At 41.3% G+C, this 20,726-nt stretch overlaps 1 protein-coding gene across 4 annotated transcripts in view; it reads left to right on the forward strand.

The window, feature by feature from the left end:
• Positions 1-20,726, forward strand: part of LOC129707261 (nuclear receptor coactivator 3-like) — a 196,160-nt gene that overhangs the window by 6,155 nt on the left and 169,279 nt on the right. The window lies entirely within an intron of this gene.

The following is a 20,726-nucleotide window of genomic DNA, read 5'->3' on the forward strand; positions in this document are numbered from 1 at the left end:
AACTCTGCCACATTTAGTCATGAATATTTAATTAATAAATAAGCTTCATATGGCCTTTCATATATATACGTTTTGATAATGGTCTAGGGAAATATCTTCTGAGAAAAATACAGTAACATAGAGGTAATACAGTACAGTAAAGATCCCGTAAAGGTTGTTGTGCTTGGTGTCCATTGTCACAACGACTGTTATCGGGGTCGGTACCCCAGTAAGTTAAATCATGGAGGCTCCAAACCTCTAACAGGTCTCCCGCTTAACGTTTTTTCCCTGTTGCCAGCCGGGCAACCTTGGCAGCTTTTTAGGTTGCCAAATGACTGTTTAGGTGGCTTGCATGACGCGTGCGATAATGTGCTCGGTCGAAGTGCGTAGTTACCAGTCGGAATTATGTTCAATGAAGCATTCACATATTATTTCTGCTTCAAATAAAGTCACAGACTAAACATTCACCAATCAAGACATGATATATACCACAATGACATGCAGCAAAATTATAATACAATATCTCAACTCTTTTTACACACTGCAATTAATGCAATTTGTATTATTTCTTTCCATTTCCAAACAAAAATGTGGTTGATATAATGATATATGCTTAACCATGCACACTACAGATTGATGCAAGCATGTTTTCTGTGACGGACCGAAAAGTATTATATTAAAATACGCTATATTTTCTTATATTTGTTGTTGATACTATGTTAGTCATGAACCCAATAAAGTGTGTGTAAACTTTTTTGAAGAAATTTGAAATTTGACCCCATTTTGTCACATTTTGTGTGCAATATTGTAAAAAGACACAAGCTAAAGATGGCTGTAATACAGGCCTGGCAGAGCATCACCTGAGAAGACACACAATAATCCATGAATCACAGTCATTGCATGCAAAGGATATGCAACAAAATACTAAACATGACTACTTTCATTTACATGACATTGCTGTGTCCCAAACATTATGGTGCCATGAAATGGGGGGACTATGTATAAATGCTGCTGTAATTTCTACATGGTGAAACCAAAATGTATAAAAATGGCCTTTATTAAAATCTGACAATGTGTACTTTAACCACATGTGATTTTCTTTTCTATTACAAATCTCAAATTGTGGCATACAGAGACATTTAAATAAATGATGGGTCTTTGTCCCAAACATTATGGAGGGCACTGTATGTACATGTGTGTAATTTGAATGGACCAGTTTAAGGGTATGTTTTCATCAATATGAATTATACTTTCCTGTTCAGAATTAGTGCTGTTTCGTGGAGATGCCTCCAAGAATGTTCAATTTAAACTGTCTGGTCCAATGAGGTGCATTTCAATGTATCCGACTATGGATTAATTTTAGATTACGGTTGCCAATTCAAATGTAACCCATTCTTGTAGTATTTTTAGTTTTGTGTATTTTTATACATTGGAGCTCCTACTCAAAGGGATGGGTCTTTAGGCTGGAGTTAATGTTGCTCTATGTCTCCTCAATAGTGACAATTTGGTTCACTTCTTTCCAATTTATTCCCAAAATGCAATTTTTTTTTTTTTTTAAATTTGGGAGATCATATTACATGCTGAGCTTGCACTATTAAGGCATAAATATAAAATGGTGAGGGAAAAAGAGATTCATTTGAAGTATGCATATATTTTTGGAATGATGCGTTTGAACATGTCGTGTCAGTGATGGAGATAAAAAGGGTTCAGTGATTTGTTTATTTATATGTAGCCAGGACAGTAAAAACATCTAATGAGGCTAAATACTGTGCTGTGGAATAATTACATTTCATTTTGTAGGCAGGGATTCATAAAATGTAGATCATGGAATCGGTTGTCTGGCTTTGGATTAGATAATGAGATGCATGCTGATGTTAGATATGTAGTATTTTGACTGTTTGAGCTCTCCATAGGTAGGGCTTGGTGAGCAAATATTTAATCTGCTTAGCTGTGTAAATAGCTGACCGTGTAAAGAAAATTGTGTGGAAAAGTGCTGCTTCAGCAAAATTGGGATTGAACATGTAGGGTGTGGCTGACGCAAATGCGAGGGCATCCTCTGCTGCAGAAACTACTAAATGATTTAATCTGCTATTTATTTTAGTTCTGTTGATTATCATTCCTTGAAGTGCATGAATATTGGTCTTATTTATCTGAACAGGATTAATTTTGAAAAGAAATGAAATATGAATAGCTGAGATTTAATTCTGTTCTCATTTTATAAAACTCTGTGATATGGCGGTGATAAATGCCACTATTTATAGAACAATTTAGATAGCTATTTCTTCCTTCATTTTTGCTCCCACTCTCACTTCTTCCTTCTCCTCCTTGTCTTTGCTCCTACCACCTTTGAAGCAATTTAACATTGCTGTTGTTGGCTTGGACATAAGTTCGGCTTGATGATGGGTCCCAGAAATAGATTGTTTAATTTCTTTGTAAAACAAATCCATCTGTCCAAAACATTTAGCCCAGAAAAATACTGATTATTCCCATACTAAATTTTGTATATTTTACAGCTCTTTTTGAATATCTTCCTTTAACCCTGCTCTAATACTCTAGAATTGGTGTTGGGCAATATCCAAGAAGTGACTTTACTGTATTGCAATGCTGTGCATTTGGATTGCCCAAAGCCATGTACTCAAGTAATTCTGCAACTATAAATAACTAAAGAGTGTCTAATTTTCATATGTATCAGCAACAGAACAATGAAATTCTTCCTGCAGCTTTAATGCAATAACACAACAAACAAGTATACACTAATTAATAATACAATAAAGTAATAATCAGTAATACAAAGTAACTGGACCAGAATAGGACAAAACCAAAGTATGTAGTGCAACCAAAACAAACTTCATAGTGGACCACAGTTGCTGAGGTGGGGTTGTGATTAATGTTGGGCAGTGTTCAGGGGTCTGAAGGCTGCTGGGAAGAAGCCATTCTCGAACCTGGAGGTTACTGTTCTCTGGCTCCTGTACCACCTTCCCAATGGTAGTAGTGAGTTCAGCATTGCCAGGATGGTGTGGGTCTTTGATTATATTAGCTACCTCTATGCGGCAGTGCCTCTTGTAGATACTTGGTGGGGAGATCAGTACCCCAGATGGACTGCCACTGTCTCCCACTTTCTGCATGCTCTTTTGTTCCTGGGAATTCGAGTTACCAAACCAGGCCATAATGTAATCAATCAGTATGCTTTCTACAATGCATCTATAGAAGTTGATAGATTATCTTCTGACAAAGTCGGGGAGTAATGAGGTTTCTTTATGATTGCATCCATTGCTGGTCCTGGGATAGATCTTGGAGATGAAGATGCCCATGATCTTGAAGCTGTTTATTCCCTCCACTCCTGTCCTGTTGATAAAGTCAGGAATTAGCTCCTTGGACTTGGTAACATTGGAAGCAAGATTGTTGTTCTGGCACCATTCAATCAGATCATCAATCTCCTCCTGTACTCTGATTCATCATTACCCATTATTCATCCAACAATGGTGATATGGTTGTGAATTTAAAGATGGCAATGATGCCTGGCTGGCTATGCAGTCAATGATACAGATTAGTGCAGGGGACTGAGCAAACACCAAAAGGTGTCCCATTCTTCATGTAGTAACTTTCCAAGTGTATGTAAAAGCTGCATATTGGCAGCCTTTAAATTCCATATCAAGAACGTGATGCAGTAAAATTCACAAGAGCTCATGCACAGGATTTGCCTCCAGTTTTCCCAATATTCTTAATAAATTTGCTTCCAAGCAAACTTATTTCCTGCCCTATGACCAATCCCCTCCAAACCAATCTCCTTCACCCAACAGCTCCAACATATTCATCTGCTAGGAACCTAAATACTCCCACAATCGTCCTTTTTGATGTCATTTCTTTATTAAAACCAACCCTTGTAGCTTTAGCTTGTATTTTGCTGTACCTTGATATCAATTTTTGATTTAATAATGCTGCAAAATGAATGCAAGTTGTTAATGTTTTGGCTAAAAGTGGGGAAACAACACATGATCAATTGTTTTTGACACAATTCCTCATTAATTTCAAATTAATTTAGGCTTCCATTGCAAGCAATTTTAGAATTTAAATTTTAGCTTTAAAGAATTGGAATTTGGAGGTTCTTGTATTTTGTCGATTTTTTTTCTGAAGCTTTTTAAGTTGAGTTCAGAGTAGGAAAATAGTTTCATTAATAAAAACAGAAAATGCTGGAAATGCTCCACAGATCAGGCAGCATCAATGGAAAGAAAAACAGACGCAATGTTTTGGCTTGAAGACTTTGTCAGAACTGGAAAAAGTTAGAAAATACTTAAGTTGTAGAGAGAGTGAAATAGAGAGGGAGTTTTGCTCTGGGAATGAGCTGCAGATAGTCATTCAGTTGAAGGGGGGAAAAGGCATGTAAAAATCCAAAATGTGGAGCTTGATGGAAAAATCCTGAAGGACTCGCTGCCGTAATGGGAAAAGGAAAATCCGGAACCTATATTGTAGATGGACCATGTACAGAGAAACTGACCACAAAATAGAGGTCGTAGAATTCAATTACTTGGAGTACCAAAGACTACCACATGAAGAGAAAATACACGAGTTGTGTTTCCTCAAACTTTTGTTGGGCCTTGTTGCAACAGGGAGACGCAGCGGTAGATTTGCTACCTTACAGCGCCAGAGACCTGGGTTTGATCTTGACCAGTTGCTCGTCTGTCTGGATTTTGTACATTCTCCCGGTGACCTGCGTGAGTTTTCCCCAGGAGCACCAATTTCCTCCCGCACTCCAAAATCATACAGGTTTGCAGGTTAATTGGCTTGGTAAAATTGAACGTTGTTGCTTGTGTGTGTGAATAATGTTAATGTGCGGGGATTGTGGGTCGGTGCGGACTCGGCGGGACGAAGGGCCCGGTTACGTGTTGTATATCTAAATGAAAAAATTAAACAGTCCAAAATGTCTCAGTGGGAGTGGGCTGGTGAATTAAAATGGCAGACAATTGAATGCTGAGAGTCTTGTCTTCAGGCTGAATGCAGGTGCTTCAGTCTCTTGGGGAATTATCTAGACTGACCCATTGTCTGCTCATCAGTCCGTTCTTGCAGCACCAAACCCATTTCTTAATTATCCTTTCTCCTGGTCCAGTGTCTTTCATCTTACACCTGTGACACCTCCAGTGCCCTTTGCCACTTTAGATTATCAGTTCCCTGGTTTTAATCAATTCATCTGTACCACTGATTAACAATTGTTTTTACAACTGCAAAAGGTACCTGTATGGTCTACGTGGTTCCTTTCTTCCTTGAAAAGAGACTCAACCTCTGCAGCCTCTTCTCGTGTGTTGGAATTACTGTATCAGGCCATGATGCAACCAGTCAGGATTGTTTCATCAATGCATCTATAGAGGTTTGGCGTATTCGGTGCCTTGCTGAATCAGTTCAAAGTTCTAAGAAAGTACAGGTATTGGTTACCATCTTTGTGATTCCCAAGAGCGTGCTACTCCCAGTACAGATCATCTAAGATGTAAACTGAGTTGGAATTTCCTACATGTCTCCACGACATACACACCAATAAAAAATAGCACACGGCTCCTCACCTCTAAACTCAATGATTGGTTCCTGGGTTTTGTTTCCATTTGCATGAGAATGTTCGCATTTGTTCCCATCTCCTGATACTGACTGAGACCACCTGTCATTCAGCTCACAGAGAATTTGTAGATGGCATTGCAGCTGTGTTAGAAGGATGAGAGGGAATCTTATTGAAACATATAAGATTATTAAGGGTTTGGACATGCTAGAGGCAGGAAACATGTTCCCGCTGTTGGGGGAGTCCAGAACCAGGGGGCACAGTTTAAGAATAAGGGGTAAGCCATTTGGAACCGTGATGAGGAAACACTTTTTCACACAGAGAGTGGTGAGTCTCTGGAATTCTCTGCCTCCGAGGATGGTGGAGGCCTGTTCTCTGGATACTTTCAAGAGAGAGCTAGATAGTGCTCTTAAAGATAGCGGAGCCAGGGGTTATGGGGAGAAGGCAGGAATGGGGTACTGATTGTGGATGATCAGCCATGATCACATTGAATGGCGGTGCTGGATCGAAGGGCCGAATGGCCTACTCCTGCACCTATTGTCTATTGTGTTTAGCCACACAGTGATCGATGTAAAGAAAGTAGAGTAAAGGGATAAACGAACAGCCCTAAGATGCACCTGTGCTAATGGTCAGTGTGGAGGAGATATTCCTGGTTTGCACTGTTTGAGGTCTGCTGATGCGGAGACCAAGGATCCAATTGAAAAGGAACATCAAGGCACAGGTCTTGCATCTTCGGGGATAATTGAACGCCAAGTTGTAGTTGATGAGCAGCAGCCTAACAGATGTGTTCCTGTTATCTAAATGGTCCAGTGCAGAATGGACAGCTAGTTAAATTGCATCTGCTGTTCACCTGTTGTGGTGATAGGAAAATTGAAGGGAATCCAAGTCATCGCTAAGGCAGGAGTTGATTTGAGCCATAGTCAATCTTTCAAAGCTTTTTAAATGGTTCCTCTCTCTTTTCACTTTCTGGATCGTGCTATCTCAACTTCCGTTTGGGCATGTTTTTGCAACCCAATGTTACAATTTCGGGAAATTTGATTTCAGGTTTTTAAGATGGCACAGTGTTGCTGCGATAGTGTTGCTGCCTTAAAGCGCCAGAGATCCGGGTTTGATCCTGACCGCGAGGCTGTTTGTACAGAGTATGTACATTCGCCTTGTGACCACGTGGGTTTTATCTGTGTGCTCTGGTTTCATCCCACACTCCAAAGATGTCCAGGTTTGTAGGTTAATTGGCTTCAGTAAAAATTGTAAATTGTCCCTAGTGTGTGGGATAATGCTAGTGTCTGTAAAATTAGCTCATTTATTTTTCAATAGTGCAGTCTGATTTCCTTTTTGTCACATCCATCCCTCTGCTTCCAACTCTACAACTTAAAATTGTTATTTTCTTGGTTCTCTGGTTATGATGTAAAGTTTTTTTGATCTGAAATGTTTAACTTTGTCTTTCCACAGAAGCTGTCTGATCTGCTGAGACTTTCTGGCATTCTTTTCTGATTTTAGTTCCAATGTGCTTTTTTTGTTTTTCAAGTAGTACCATTTAACAGTGTAAACTCTCAACTGCTGCACTTTCTCTGTTCCAATTGCAAAGCATGCCATTGTATTATTACATTTCATTGTGGTTTACTTTGACTGCGACCATATGGATTTTTACCATAATCTATCTACTTGAAAGTAAAAGCCATAAAATCTGAGTCGTGGTGTCGATGTGACACTTACCATTAGCCATGCTTGCAGCTGCTTAGAGCTTTCATAATTTTGTGGCAATTTAAAGTTGTTGGAGAACTTTTTGAAACTCCTCTGGGGATGTGGGGCTTGTCAGAACAGGTCAGCATTTTTCGTGAACCAATTAAATATGGTAAATTTAGAAATGAAAGTAAATTCTACATAGAATGAACACAAAATAAAGTGAAAGGGCAAAATATAGGGTGAGTGAAGGAAGTTGAATAAAGTAAATTAAAAAATTAGTGCAAGAATGTAATTATAAATAAATTAGACTCCACACTTGTGAAAACTGCCAATGCTGAAGATACTGGTTTATAATAGTTAAAATTCTTCATAGTTTAAAATGTTATTGCATTTCAATGTGTAATACCTAATTTGTATTTTGGGGTTAACAGGTGGCAAAGTAATTCAGTCTCCATGTCCATTATTTGAATGTTGGGCCAACTGAGATGCCAGTGAGGCACAATTTCTGAAGGAACCAGGTGAATCCGAGAGATCAAGTTTATTTTGGGAACATAACAGCCTGAGTTCAGATGACTAACATTTCTATTTAAACCATTTAATTGTAAGATTATCAAATTTCTTCACGAGCTGGATTCACCAAATGCAATTATTTGGCAATGATTGAATCTGATTGCATACATCTTCAACATACTGTCTTCGAATTGTCTGATTATCTATTAGACTTTGGGTAGAAATCCGACTTAATAAAATGGTATGCATGAGAGAGAGGCACTTCCATCTGTGTTAATTGCCAACATTGTAGTAAGCATTCCTCCCTTTGGAAGCCAAGTGCTGATAACCTTTCAAGTTAAGAATAGTTTATGTCATTTATGCTGATTTTCAGTATTCATACTTTTCTTGAATATTGGACCTAGGCAAATTGCGTGAGAGGATGTGTGTTGATATTTTCAATGCTTGATCTGAATTCACATGGAGATCATTATAATTTATTTTGCTATTTTATATATTGGTAAAGTTTAGAAATAATTGATTTGAATCTTACTCGTAAAATGTTATAGAAAAATTCTGTAATGTTGCATTTTTGGAAGTCTAACATGGGCAGGACCTACACAGTGGTAGGGCTCTGAGGAGTGTTGTAGAGCAGAGGGATCTAAGAGTGCAGGTGCATGGTTCCTTGAAGATCGAATCGCAGGTTGAAAAGGTGGTCAGAAAGGCATTTGGCACATTGGCTTTCATCAGTCAGTGTATTGAGTATTGAAGTTGGGAGGTCATGTTGCAGTTGTATAAGATGATGGCGAGATGTATTTAGAGTATTGTGTTCAGTTCTGGGCACCATGGTACAGGAAAGATGTTGTCAAGCTGGAAAGGGTACAGAGAAGATTTACGAGGATGTTGAATAGTTAGAGGGTCTGAGCTACAGGGAGAGGTTGAGTATGCTGGGACTCAATTCCTTTGAGCACTGGAGGATGAGGTGATATTTTAGAGGTGTATTAAATCATGGGAGGAATAGATTGGGTAGAGTTTCTTGCCCAGAGAAGTTGAATCAACGATCAGAGGACATAGGTGAAGAGAAAAAGATTTAATAGGAATCTGAGGGGTAACATATTCACACAAAGGTTGGTGCATGTATGGAACAAGCTGCCAGAGGAGGTTGTTGAGGCTGGGACTATCCCAACGTTTAAGAAACAGTTCGACAGGTACATGGATAGGGCAGGTTTGGGGGGATATGGACCAAACGCTGGAAGGTGGGACAAGTTTAGCTGGAACATGTTGACTGGTGGGGCAATTTGGGCCGAAGGGCCTGTTTCCATGCTGTATCACTCTAAGACTGCGGCTAGTGTGTCAGAATTATCCAGAGTATAATACTCGATGAGGGAAGATGCCAAGTATAGAGAAGTTAGGAAGGCTGGTGGGAAATGGGTAGAAATATATGAGAGACATGAGAAAAAGGATTAGGCAGATTAAGCCAGGTGGGGGGGAATGAGAAGGTGACATAGATGGGGGAACAGAGGCTAGAAGTTAAGTTAAATCAGATAAGGGAGTGGGCGATGGAACCAAGTGAGGGGGGAGGGGGGGGGGGGGGGGAATAGGACAGGGAGGCTAAAGGAGAAGAAACACAGATGTGTAGGTAGTGGGCAGATGAAGCCAGCTGAGGACGGTTATCAGATCAGATAGGAGTGGAAAGAAACATGGAAGGGGGGGGGGGGGGGATTTGGGGGGTTAGTTTGGTGTATACCTCCAGTATGTTCAACCTGGGTAACCTACAACCTAATGGTATGAACATTGAATTTTCCAATTTTATGTAATCCACACCCCTGGGTTTTTCCACTCCAACTTGTTTCCACCTATCGCCCACAAGCCCCTGTCTCGAACATTGAACAGTACCACACTGAGAGTCAAGTGACCCGTTGCGAACATGATGCCAAATTAATCTAATCTCCTCTGCCTGCACATGCTCCAAATCCCTCATGATGAAAAACAAATAGGTCTTTTTTATCTTCGCTGGAAGTTTTTTCAACAATAAATTGCTGGTTTTAGGTTTGGGATGACATCTTGTAGTTTTACCATGCTGTTTGACTGTAGAAAATGAAACTTAAACTTAATCTATTTGTTATGAAGACTTTGTAATTTTGCTGAGTATCACATGTTAGGCTTCTCTTCCCTGACCCATGCATGTAATTTTCTCATTGTGACATTCCACATTGCTCTTGTGGTTTCCACTATTCTTGCCTCTATTTACTGTAATATTTTTTCCCGAATTACTTTTCATAACATGTAAGTTATACAATGCAGCTCATGGTATTTTCTTAATTCACCATAACAAGAATTTGAAATACTTTGCCTGCCTGTGCTCTCACCCTTCTGCCTGCCACGCAATCTGTCGCTCTCTCCCCCCACTCTGCCTGTCCCTCAAGTGCTTTTTCTCCCCTCTGTTTGGCCATTGCGTGAGTTCTCTCTCCCTTCAGCTCTCTATCTCCCCTCAGCCTACCCCCTGTATCACGCGCTCTCTATCTCCCCTCTGCCTGCCCCCCAACAAGCGTGGTCACGTTCCCTCTCTTTCTCTTCTGCCTGTCCCCTTGGTGCACTCTCTCTCCCCTCTATCTACCCCTCTCTCGTGTGGCCTTTCCTCTTTCCTGCCCTCTCTGCTGTGCGTTTTCTCTCCCCTCTACCTGCCCCCTCTTTCTCACATGCCCGCTATCTCCCCTCTGCATGCTCCCTTTCTTGCATGTGCTTTCTCTCTCTCCCCTCTTCATGTCCCCTATTTTTCTCCCTCCCCCTCCCCCTCCCCCCCCCCCCCCCCCTCTCCCCCTGCCTGCTCTTGCACTTTCTCTCCTTCCTGCTCCCTCTTGCAGTTTTTCTCTCCTTCCTGCCTGCCCCCCTCCTCTCACACTACAAAAATAGCTTACGAGTAAGCCATAGCACACATTTTATTTTATTCTGCCTATTATTTGATAGAAGTGTAAATCAGTTTTTAATGAAAGCTGAACAACTTACTAATCTGATGTTACCAGCAGGAATTCACAATGATCTTTGTGTTGTCTCATTAACAGATGGAGCAAAAAGCTTTAGCAGGAGGCCTAGAGCTTGTCATGATAGAGCTCTACCTGCCCCCTCTTTCTCACATGCCAGCTCTCTACCCCCTCCTTGATCCCTAGCTTGCATGTGCCTTCCATCCCTCCCCCCTTCATGTCCCCTATTTTTCTCTCTCCCCCCTCTCTCCCCCCCCCCCCCCCCCCCCCCCTCCCCCTCCCCTCCCCCCCCTCTCCCCCTCCTCTCCCCCCTCCCCCTCCCCCTCTCCCCCCTCTCCCCCCTCTCCCCTTCTCCCCTGCTCTTGCACTTTCTCTCCTTCCTGCTCCCTCTTGCACTTTCTCTCCTTCCTGCCTGCCCCCTCTCCTCTCACTACAAAAATAGCTTACGAGTAAGCCATAGCACACATTTTATTTTATTCTGCCTATTATTTTATAGAAGTTTAAATCAGTTTTTAATGAAAGCTGAACAACTCTTACTAATCTGATGTTACCAGCAGGAATTCACAATGATCTTTGTGTTGTCTCATTAACAGATGGAGCAAATAGCTTTAGCAGGAGTCCTAGAGCTTGTCATGATAAAAAAAAAAAGACCTGAAGAAATGGCGGTTTGTCAGGATGGACTATAATTCGACTAATGAATTCAATATGTGTGCCATTTTCTTTTGCGCCACACTGCCTTGTACATGCTTAATTATACTGAAGGCCAGCAAGAAATAAGTAGTCCGATTAATGTCAGATGTACAGTAAGATTTGAAATATGAGTATGCAGAATTAAATGTAGTTGCAAGTTCTTTTAAAATGTTGTTGTGAATTTCAATAGGTGGCCAAATGCAGATTTATGAATGCTTACTTTCTAGCCAAAGGGTGATTGTGAGTGTATTGCTTACAATGGAATTCATCTCTCGTATCCAAACTGAATAATGTTTAGCAGAAAGAATGAAGATTACTTAAAAATATAGTTTCTAAATTAATTTTCTGTTTAAAATTCGCGTTTAAAGGAATCCTTTAGCTTCGTTTTGCAATTACATTTTTTCAGAATCGGATTTGCTCTCTCAAAATATATGACCAGGCAAGGTGAAACAACAACATCCTTCCTTAGGTCTATTTATACAAACTACTGTAACCTTTTATCAAATAGTTCCTGTTATGTTTGGTGCTTCAGATTTGCTGTCAAGTGACCCCACCCTACTGTAAATTAATGTTGTTAATTTAATAATCTTGACTATGTAATTGCTTGTCAATATAGTAACGGCAGTATTTAGGCCTTAAAACCTTTGACTGAAATGTTTGCCATACTTTTAGTTTTTAATTGGAGTAACCTATCCAAAACAATTGGGTAAATGTTTGGTATTTGAGCCTCGTTGGCTAACTGTGGGGGCAAAGTTTTAAGGATGTGCAGGGCAGATTTTATTTTCAGCAGAGGTTGGTTGATGGGTGCCTGGAATGTATTGCCAGGCTTGGCGTCAGACAGATATAAAAGTGGCGTTTAAGAGGCTTTTAGGTAGACGTGAATATGCAGACAATGGAGGCACATGGATCATGTGTAGGCAGATGAGATTGGTTTATCTTGGCATCATGTTCAGAACAGATATTGTGGGCTGATATTCCTGTGCTGTACTCTGTGTACTGTTTTAAATACAGTGCAAATTTGATACAAAACACATATTCAGGGGATACCCTAACATCAGTGTTATAAGTGAATCAAATCTTTACCTAATTTCTCTCAACGTAGTAATTTTTGTCTTCTATCCAAAATCGCAGAATAATGAGGAACATTTTATTGAGCTTGCACGGTACTTTTGTTTGAAACATAGAAAGATAGGTGCAGGAGTAGGCCACTCGGCCCTTCGAGCCAACACCGCCATTCAATGTGATCATGGCTGATCATCCACAATCAGTACCCCGTTCCTGCCTTCTCCCCATATACCTTGATTCCTCTAGCCCTAAGAGCTCTATCTAATTCTCTTTTGAATGTATCCAATGAATCGGCCTCCACTGCCTTCTGAGGCAGAGAATTCCAATTCACAACTCTCTAGGTGAAAAAGTTTTTCCTCATCTCGGTTCTAAATGTCCTACTTCTTATTCTTAAACTGTGGCCCCTGGTTCTGGACCCCCCCAACATTAGGAACATGTTTCCTGCATCTAGCTTGTCCAATTCCTTAATAATTTTATGTTTCTATAAGATCTGTACTGTACTGCTGTAGATTTGGGAGGAACAACAGCAGCAACAGATTAGCTAGAGATACCACTGATTGGCTCTAGCCCAAGTGTGAGGAGAGGGGTGAAACCAGTTGAAAACTGAGGAATTGGCTGTGTAAATTGGTAAATAGGCAATTTATCAGTCAATTTAAGCAGGACAGCTCTTTGCGAGCGGCCTAGTGAGGGAAGTGCCCTGTGAGAAAAGTGTGAGTCTTTGGCTCGAGAGTCTGTGAGAAAAGTGTGAGTCTTTGGCTCGAGAGTCTTCGGAGAGGAGACCACGCAATACGCTTGAGAGGCTAAGGATTCTGGGAGAGGCAAAGAGGTTTGCCACGCACTGCAAGGGAGCAGTGGACCAGACAGGAAGAGCGGACGGAATTACCACTAGACAGCCAAACCAGTAGGTAATTTACGGCTGGGGTGAGTACTTTCCCATTTATAGGAGGTAGGATTATATAAATAAGGGGTGTATCAATACAGTAGGGGATTCTTAAATAGGACCAGTTAATTACTTATATAAGATGGGCGGTCAGGAGATGTGCCAATACTGCGAGATGTGGGAATTTGTCGACACCATTGATGTAGAAGATCCCTACAGCTGCAGTAAGTGTTTGAGGCTAGAGGAACTCCAGCTCCGCATTGATGAGCTGGAGACCCAACTTCATACGCTGCAGTACATCAGGGAGGGGGAGTATTACCTGGATGTTTTGTGCCAGGGGATGGTCACACCGACCAGTTTAACTAATTCAGTAGGCAGTGAGCAAGGAAAGGAAGGTGTGGCCATAAGCGAGGCAGGTAGGGGGAACCAGGAGGAGATGCGGCAGGAGCCACAGCCCTTGTCCCTGACGAGCATGACCGAGGCTCTTACTCAATGTAAGGACGGGATCAGGGGCTGTGGGAGGGATGAGCAACCTGGCTGCAGCACCGTGGATCAGGAGGCCATTCAAGAGGGGGGAGTTAGAAGAAATGCCGTAGTGATAGGGGGTAGTATTATTCGGGGGGTAGATAAGGTTCTCTGCGGCCAGCAGAACATGTCCCGAAGGCTGTGTTGCCTACCCGGTGCTAGGGTTAAGGATATCTCTGCGATGCTGGAGAGAAATTTGCAGAGGGAGGGGGAGGATCCAGTGGTCGTGGTCCATGTGGGGACCAATGACATAGGAAGGACGAGGAAGGAGGATCTGCTGAAGGAGTTTGAGCAGTTAGGGAATAAATTAAAAAGCAGAACCTCGAGGGGTACTGATCTCCGGATTGCTACCTGAGCCACGGGCCAAATCGGCGAGGGTACGTAAAATTAAAAAGCTAAATGCGTGGCTCAAAGACTGGTGTGGGAATAATGGGTTTGGTTTCTTGGGCCACTGGCACCAGTACTGGGACAGGGGGGATCTGTTCTGTAAGGACGGACTTCACCTGAACGGTGCTGGGACTGGGGTCCTGGCAAATCATATAACTAGGGCAGTAGAGAGGTCTTTAAACTAAGTAGCGGGGGGGAGGTATCAAGGGGGGTAATAACGGCAGGGGTAGAGGAAATAGAGCAGGGTATCAGTGGGGAAGCGGAAAGTCAAAATGTGACAGGAGACAGAATGTGTGAAGATAAAGCTTTAGATGTAAAAGGGGCAAAAACGGAAAGGAAGGGTAGTAAAAATCATCTGAAAGTGCTTTATCTAAATGCACGGAGTATTCGTAATAAGATAAATGAATTAACGGTGCAATTAAGTATATATAGTTATGATATCGTGGCCATTACGGAGACATGGCTGCAAGGGGATCAGGACTGGGAGTTAAATATAGAGGGGTACTCGACAATTAGGAAAGATAGACAGGAAAGAAAGGGAGGAGGGGTGGCCCTTTTAATAAGGGAGGGAATAACGGCAATAGAGAGAAAGGATATTGCGTTGAAGGATCAGGATAGTGAAACAGCTTGGGTACAGATAGAGAATAATAAGGGGAAAAAAACACTAGTGGGTGTAATTTATAGACCTCCAAATAGCTGTGACGCTGTTAGTCAGAACATAAATCTGCAAATAGTTGACGCATGTAAAAAGGGAACTGCTGTAATCATGGGGGACTTCAATTTTCATATTAATTGGGCAAACCAAACTGGGCAGGGTAGACTAGAGGAAGAGTTTATAGAATGTATTAGAGACGGGTTCCTAGAACAGTATGTCACAGAACCGACAAGGGGGGAGGCAATCTTGGATCTGGTCCTGTGTAATGAAGCAGGATTAATTAAAAATGTCATAGTTAGGGACTCGTTGGGAACAAGTGACCACAATATGGTCGAATTCCATATTCAAATAGAAGGGGAGCAGGTTGAAACTCAGGCTAGGGTGCTTAGTCTAAATAAGGGGGATTATGAAGGTATGAGGACTGAGCTGATCAAAGTTGACTGGGATAGCAGACTCAAGAATAAGACGGTACATGAGCAGTGGTGTACGTTTAAGGGTATACTGTATAACCTTCAAGAAAAATTTATTCCTATGAAGAAAAAAAGGGGTAAGGGTAAGAACAGTCAGCCATGGCTCAGTAAAACTATAAAGGATAGTATTCGGCTGAAGGCAAGGGCATATAAGGTAGCCAGAGATAGTGGGAGGGTAGAGGATTGGGAAGCATTTAAAGGTCAGCAAAAAATAACTAAGAGATTAATTAAGGGTGAGACTGGAGAGTTGTTGGTGGGGAACATGGAAATGGCAAAGGCATTAAACGAGTATTTTGTATCAGTCTTCACCATAGAAGACACAAAAAATATTCCAACGCTGGAATAACAGGGGGCGGTAGGAATGGAGGAGCTAAATACTATTAAGATCACCAAGGAGGTGGTATTAGGGAAATTAATGAGACTGAAGGAGGATAAATCCCCTGGGCCTGATGGATTACATCCAAGGGTCTTGAGGGAGATAGCGGTGGGGATTGTGGATGCATTGGTGATAATTTTCCAAAACTCCCTGGAGGCAGGAACGGTCCCAGTGGATTGGAAAATGGCCAATGTAACACCTATATTTAAAAAAGGAAGTAAACAGAAGGCGGGTAACTATAGACCGGTTAGTCTAACATCGGTGGTGGGTAAAATGTTAGAGACAATTATTAAAGAAACACTAACGGGGCACTTGGATAAACATGACTTCATCGGACAGAACCAGCATGGTTTTGTGAAGGGGAAGTCCTGTGTAACGAATCTGCTCGAATTCTTTGAGGAAGTAACAACCCGGGTGGATAAAGGGGAACCGGTGGATGTGGTATACTTGGACTTCCAAAAGGCTTTTGACAAGGTGCCACATAAGAGACTATTGCTAAAAATAAAAAATTATGGGATTGGGGGTAATATATTAGCATGGGTAGAGGATTGGCTAACAAATAGGAAGCAGAGAGTGGGGATAAATGGTTCATACTCGGGATGGCAACCGGTAACTAGCGGGGTTCCGCAAGGGTCGGTGCTGGGACCCCAGTTGTTCACAATTTATATAAATGATTTGGAGGAGGGAACCAAGTGTAATATATCAAAATTTGCGGACGATACAAAAATGGGAGGAAAAGTAGGGGATGAGGAGGATAGGAAGAGTCTGCAAAAGGATATAGATAAGCTAGGTGAGTGGGCAACAACTTGGCAGATGAAATTTAATACTAATAAATGTGAAGTCATTCACTTTGGGAAAAAAAATGATAGGGCAAGTTATTTTCTAAATGAGGAGGAGCTGCGTTGTAATGCAACGCAAAGGGATCTAGGGGTATTAGTACATGAATCACTGAAAGTTAGTATGCAGGTGCAGCAAGCAATCAGGAAGGCCAATGGAGTTTTGGCCTTTATTGCTAGGGGGATTGAGTATAAAAGCACGGAGGTCTTGCTGCAGCTGTACACAGTATTAGTGAGACCACATTTGGAATACTGTGTACAGTTCTGGGGTCCATACTTAAGAAAGGATGTACTAGCCCTGGAGGCAGTGCAGCGAAGGTTTACAAGATTAATTCCTGCAATGAGGGGATTGACATATGAGGAAAGGTTAAGTAGGCTGGAACTCTACTCTTTGGAGTTTAGAAGAATGAGAGGCGATCTCATTGAAACATATAAGATCGTGAGGGGCCTTGATCGGGTGGATGCACCGAGGATGTTCCCAATGATCGGGGAAACTAGAACTAGGGGACATAGTTGCAGAATAAGGGGGGGCTCTTTTAAAACTGAGATGAGGAAGAACTTCTTCACCCAGAGGGTGGTTCATTTATGGAATTCACTGCCCCAGGGAGCAGTGGAAGCAGAAACTTTAAATATATTTAAGACTAAAATAGATGGTTTTTTAGCTGCCAAGGGGATAAGGGGCTACGGGGAGAGGGCAGGGATATGGACCTAGGTATGGTTAGTATAGTAAGACCTGAGTGATCTCCTGGACAAGTGTCGATCGCCTAGATTGGGGTCGGAGAGGAATTTCCCGGATTTTTTTCCCGAATTGGACCTGGGTTTTTATCCGTTTTTTTGCCTCCCCCAGGAGATCACGAGGTTCTTGGGGTGGAGAGGGGTGATAGCGGTATAAAGGGGAGGGTAGTGTCTTGTGTTCTGTGTCTTGTGTCTACTGTTTGTGGGTAAGTGTGTCTGTTTAGTGTTCAGCCATGAGCGAATGGCGGTGCGGGCTCGATGGACCTGGTGGTCTGCTCTCGCACCTACTTTCTATGTTTCTATGTTTCTATCCCCTCATCCTTCTAAATTCCAGTGAATACAAGCCCATTCCTTCCATTCTTTCATCATATGACAGTCCCGCCATCCCGGGAATTAACATCGTGAACCTACGCTGCACTCCCTCAATAGCAAGAATGTCCTTTCCCAAATTAGGAGACCAAAATTGCACGCAATACTCGAGGTGTGGTCTCACCAGGGCCCTGCACTACTGCGGAAGGACCTCTTTGCACCTATACTCGAATCCTCTCGTTATGAAGGCCAACATGCCATTAACTTTCTTCACTGCCTGCTGCACCTGTATGCTTACTTTCAGTGACTGATGTACAAGGACACCCAGATCTTGTTGTACTTCCCCTTTTCCACCACTCAGATAATAATCTGCCTTCTTGTTCTTGCCTCCAAAGTGAATAACCTCACATTTGTCCACATTACACTGCATCTGCCATGCATCTGCCCATTCACCCAACCTATCCAAGTCACCCTGCATCCTCATAGCATCCTCTTCACAGTTTGCACTGCCACCCGGCTTTGTGTTATCTGCAAATTTTCTAATGTTACTTTTAATTCCTTCATCTGATTCATTAATATATATATATATATATATAATATATTATATATATATATATATATATATATATATATATATATATATAAATATATATATATATATATAATATAATATATATATATATATATATAATATATATATATATATATATATATATATATATATATATAATATTATATATATATATATATATATATATATATATATATATTGTAAATAGCTTGTGGCACCCCACTGGTCACTGCTTGTCATTTAGAAAGGGACCCATTAATTCCTGTTTCCTGTCTGCCAACCAATTTTCTATCCATGTCAATACCATGTGCTCTAATTTTGCCCAAAATCTCCTGTGTGGGACCTTATCAAAGGCTTTCTGAAAGTCCAGATATACCACATCCACTGGCTCTCCCATATCCATTTTACATGCTACATCCTCAAAAAATACAAGAAGATTCGTCAAGCAAGTTTTCCCCTTCCTAAATTCATGCTGACTTGAACCGATCCTGTTACCGCTATCCTAATGCGCCGCTATTGCATCTTTAATAATTGGCTCCAGCATCTTCCCCACCACAGATGTCAGGCTAACTGGTCTATAATTCTCTTTTTCCCTCCTTTCTTAAAAAGTGGGAAAACATTAGCTATCCTCCAATCCCCAGGAATCTATAGAACATTGGAAAATGATCACCAATGCGTCCACGATTTCTAGAGCCACCTCCTTGAGTACCCTGGGATGCAGACCATCAGGCCCTGGGGATTTATCAGTCTTCAGTCCTGTCAGTCTACCCAACACTGTTTCCTGACATGTGAATTTCCTTCAGTTCCTCTGCCCCCCCCAGATCTTCTGTCCCCTCATACTCCTGGGAGATTGGTTCTGTCTTCATTAAGAAAGACACAAACAAAGTACCTGTTGAACTCGTCTGTCATTTCCTTGTTCCTCATAATAAATTCATCTGTTTCTGTCTTCAAGGGACCCACATTTGTCTTAACTAATCCTTTCCTTTTCAAATACCTAAAGAAGCTTTTACTATCTTCCTTTATATTTTTGGCTAGATTCGTATGTCAACTTTTCTCCCCGTATTGTCTTTTTAGTTACCTGCTGTTGTTCTTTAAAAGTTTCCCAATCCTCTGGCTTCCCGCTCATCTTTGCTATGTTATACGTCTTTTAGTTTTATACTGTCCTCGACTTCCCTTGTGAGTCACGGTCGCCTCTTACTCCCCTTAGAATTTTCAGATGATTTTTTTCCGTTCATCTGTATTAACTGACAGTTTTGAATGTAACTTCCAAAATATTGAAGACAGGATCCATGTTTCATGTTTGAATTTTGCTTAATTTACACGTGCTCAATGTTGTAATAACATTCAGATGATGTTCAGAACAATTTTTTGCTACTTAACAGCAGGTTGAAGTCTTGGGGATGGTGGCCTGGATTTTTATTCAGTACTTGACTGTGATTGCCATTGATTTTGCATATTGAGATTGTGTAAATGCTTTTTAATGAGGGGCGAACGTTCCTTTGGGATGAAGACCAGGGAATATAGGGTTGAATGATAAAAGCATAGTATAGTACGTGGCTGGCTTGACAAGGCCCCACAACAAAACAGAAGGAAAAATGCTTCTGATAGCTGGCAAAGCCACGCAACTCATAAAACTGACATGATGTCATTTATAAATCTCTGACACTCAAATACTTAAAATATATTCAAATCCCAATAGTAAAGAAGTTTAACATTTTTTTTAATTGATCCTTAAAATACTTCACCCAAAACAGAACCAGAGAGAAACAAATGCAGTATCTATGGTTGTGAAATATGTGGGCTGACATTTCATGTCTGGACCTTGCAATCCAGACTACAATCCACATCTCCTCTGAAAGTGCTGCTTTACCCATGAGGTTCTTCCAGTGATCTGTTTTTTGTTCCAGCATCTGTAGTCTCTTTTGTCTTCTTTCTTGCAATACTTAACCTTGCAACTCTTTAAAATAATCAAATGAGCATCTAAACTTGATTAATTAAAAAATGTAAATCTCCTCGTATTCATATTTCGTTAGACGTCCCTTTACATAAAAAAAAAGGGGACGCTATACTTGTTTCAGTTCTAGCCTAATACAAGTATTGCTGGTGGATTTCCCCTCTGTATATTGCAAAGCACAGCTGGTAGATCCTGGTGAATGGCAAGCAAAATGTTTAAGACTTTGAGAATCACACCCACGTGTGCAGTAATTCCAAACCTGGTTGCAGTTATGTGGCAGAATATTGCCAGTACTTCCTGCAAAGTCTGAGCCAGTATATTTCTGTAATGGGCATATCAAGTTGCTCGAAAGGAGTTGGCTGACATGTTGCACTCTTGGAACAAATGGTCACTTCTCTGGAGATGGTCTTGCCTTGCTGAATGCCAGTATCTAGAGAAATGGAGGGTACAAAATTGGATTGAGATTGGACAGTGGGGTGGATAATGGGCTTTATGTACCCCCAACACACGCCATCTTCCCTGAATCTTATGGGTTTGAAATGAAAGCTCAAATACTGGTGATCAGGGTCACAGTATAAAAATCCATCTTGCCCTGATAA

This window comes from Leucoraja erinacea, chromosome 21, assembly GCF_028641065.1.
Source record: "Leucoraja erinacea ecotype New England chromosome 21, Leri_hhj_1, whole genome shotgun sequence".
In the NCBI taxonomy this organism is placed as follows: domain Eukaryota; kingdom Metazoa; phylum Chordata; class Chondrichthyes; order Rajiformes; family Rajidae; genus Leucoraja; species Leucoraja erinaceus.